The sequence below is a fragment of the Portunus trituberculatus genome, chromosome 13, assembly GCF_017591435.1.
Source record: "Portunus trituberculatus isolate SZX2019 chromosome 13, ASM1759143v1, whole genome shotgun sequence".
Taxonomy (NCBI): domain Eukaryota; kingdom Metazoa; phylum Arthropoda; class Malacostraca; order Decapoda; family Portunidae; genus Portunus; species Portunus trituberculatus.
Genome location: NC_059267.1, coordinates 1713618 through 1717097, shown reverse-complemented (window position 1 = coordinate 1717097; position 3480 = coordinate 1713618).

Below are 3480 nucleotides of genomic sequence, written 5' to 3'. Positions count from 1 at the left end.
ACTGATGGCGAGGGTTCTAGAAGGGTATAACCTACGTCATGCGATGCTTCAAATGCTTCACACTGTCTCGTTTCGAAGCTTCACTCACTAATTGTCATCTCCTTCTACCAAAGCATTATTTTTACGGTATTTTTATCTTCCTTTTCATAACCACTCATTTTTTTTTTATTTATTGATTTTTTTGGTGATAAATAAACGAATGCATCGACTTTCTATTACAAATTAAGGTTTTTTGGTTTATTTTGTCATGATTTTTACGATTTTTTCATCCCTTTTCATAATCACTCAGTTTTTATTTGCTTATTTATTTATTTGGTGATAAATAAACGGATGCGTCAACTTTCTATTACAAATTCACGTTTTTATAATGATTTATCTTTCTGACTGACTATTTTACGCTATTTTTTTAATCTTTCCTTTCATAATCACTAGTTTTTTTATTCATTTATTTATTTATTTGGTGATGAACAAACGAATATATCAACTTTCTATCACAAATTCTCGTTGTAATGATTTATTTTTGTGGTTTTTGGAATTGAAAAGTTTACGGGAACAAAAAAAAAGCAGAACACACACACACACACACACACACACACACGCAGCTTCGTTGGTTAGTATACACCAACTATCATACCATCTACTATTCTATTACCCCTTTTCCCAGTTCACTTGGTCGCACTATTTGTTATTGTCCCATTTATTTCATTTATTCGTGTTGTTCTGTCAGTGTCATTCATTAAAGCGGAAAGCACCTTGTCGTGTTTGCGGCGGTGGTGGTGGTGGTGGTGGTGGTAGTTGTGGTGGTGGTTTTAATGGTGGTGGTAATGGTGGTGACGGTGGCGGTAGTGCTAGTGGTGGTGGTGGTGGTAGAGGTCGTAATGGTGGTGATAGTGGTGGTGGTGGTAATGGTCGTAATGGTGGTAGTGGTAATGGTGGTAATGGTGATGGCGGCGGTAGTGGTGGTGGTGGTGGTGGTGGTAGAGGAAGACAGAAGTAATCCACAAGTCCCAAATAAAACAAAATACAAGTCAATAATACATCAAAGCGTCATGCATTAAAATGTATACATATATATATTTTTCAGACAAGTAGACAAGTAGACACAAAGGAAAAAGTTTGTTAATCTGAGCAGCTGACCAATGGGAGAGCTTCCGCTGAAACACGGTGGTGGTGGTGGTGGTGGTGGTGGTGGTTGTGCGCATTTTAATTCTTGATGTCTCCAGAAATCATCTTAAATAATAAACGAGAGCAGAAAGTGAGTCTCTCCCGTCAGTAATTTCTCGTGGTTGTTGTTCTAAATTCCTTCTTTCATTCTCTGCATTGAATTATTAATCTCTTCAGTACCATGACGCGTTTCCATATTCATTCTGCTTACTATTTGGTGATTTTATACACCTTCAGAAACTTATGTGGGGATTAAAATAGTGAAGACTGTGGCCATTAACCTTTTGACCTCCATAGACCCTTACTAATATCAATAGAAATGGCCTAATCGTGCATAAATATCAAAATATAAATGTGTCCCAGTATTGAAGGGGTTAATTTACGGTGTCTTCAAAATAACAAATCACTCGCTCATTCACTCAGTCGCTCAATTCAAGCGTAAACACTCATTATCTTCAGCTCCTCGCCAGAAAAAGAAATTATCGAAACTCTTTAAAGTCTTGAATCTTCCACAGTTTCGACCTTTCAAGAGTTGTCAAGGAGGAAGCGATAAGTTAGGCGGTGACATCTGGCGGTGACCTCAGGAAACAAAACAATGCTTTCCCGGAGTGTTTATTGCGATTCTTTAATGATGAGAGAGAGAGAGAGAGAGAGAGAGAGAGAGAGAGAGAGAGAGAGAGAGAGAGATTGAAAAGGTCAAATAACTGTCCTGCATCCACCTCTCTCTCTCTCTCTCTCTCTCTCTCTCTGAATGGCACCTTATCGTGAAGTGTATTAATATTCCTGAGATTAATTACTGCACCAATGAACGCGCCAAGCTGTGAACAACTCGCCTGACTGTGTGTGTGCGTGTGTGTGTGTGTGTGAACGGCCACGCTTATTTCGGAGCTTCGAGTGAACGTACGAACCTTCACTCACGGCTGGACTCGAAGCGCGTCTCCTGAATCATTCTACGAAACAGACAATGAACTTCATTCAAATATATAACTGGTACTAAGGTAATCTGATCTCTCTCTCTCTCTCTCTCTCTCTCTCTCTCTCTCGATAGATAAAAATAGATAATGAGACAGACACGTATATATATAGACAGATAGAGAGTCAGCTAAGATGATCAGATACATACAAAAGAAACAAAGGCACACTCTTAACCTCTTCAGTGCCATAATGCGTTTTCATATTCATTCTGCTTACTATTTGGTGATTTTATACACCTTCAGAAACTCATGTGGGGATTAAGAATAGTGAAGACTGTGGCTATTAATCTTTTGACCACCATAGACCCTTCCTAATGTCAATAAAATGGTCTATTCATACCCAAAACTCATGGTAAAAATGCGTCCCAGTGCTGAAGCGGTTAAAGAACATGTCCCTTCCACTCTCCTCGATTCCCGGCTCCTCCTTCGCAGCTCCTCCACCCATATATGGAGCCACGCATATATGTGTGACGTCAAATCAGCTGGGTGGAGAGGCTGCGAAGGGGGAGCCGGGAATCGAGGAAAGTGGGCTGGACGTGTTCTTTAAGAGAGTGACGAAACAATTGACAAAAAATATATACACAGATGTACATAGTGAACAGATAAACATATAGATAAATTGAGATACAGACACCACATAGCTAAACAAACAGAAAGACAGACGCATATATGAATAAAAATCAATCGATAGACATCTAAACAAACAAAATAGACAAATCACAGACAAAATTAGATTACACATACATCACTATCATTAACATCTCTACTCTTATCACCACCATCACCAATAACAGTAATTTCGATGTTACTATTACCACCACCACCACCACCACCACCGCCACCACCACTACCACCACCACCACTACCTCCCACACGATCCGCGAATACTAATAATCATCAAGCGATCTCTAAGTGAGGTTTCGCTTGTCGCCCTCCATTCACTAGCCGCTATTAATACTGGCATGGAAGCATCACGTGTCACTAAACTAGAGAGAGAGAGAGAGAGAGAGAGAGAGAGAGAGAGAGAGAGAGAGAGAGAGAGAGAGATACGATGAAAAATGTAAGTAAAAAGAACATGATAAAGAAAAAAAGAAGGGAAAATACAAAAGAAAAGATTGAAACAAGAAGAAAATGTTTGTGAAGAAAAAAAAAGGAAGAGAAAGAGAGAAGGAAAAAGAGAGAGGATGTAGTACAAAGGAGAAACGGAAGGAAAGGATAAAGATGCAGGAAGGGAATGGAGGAAAGTAAGATAAAGAATGTAGATGGGGGAATAGTAATAGAGAAAAAGAAGACAAAGAGAAAGGAAATAGAAAATAGAAAGACTTAAAAAGCAATATAAAAG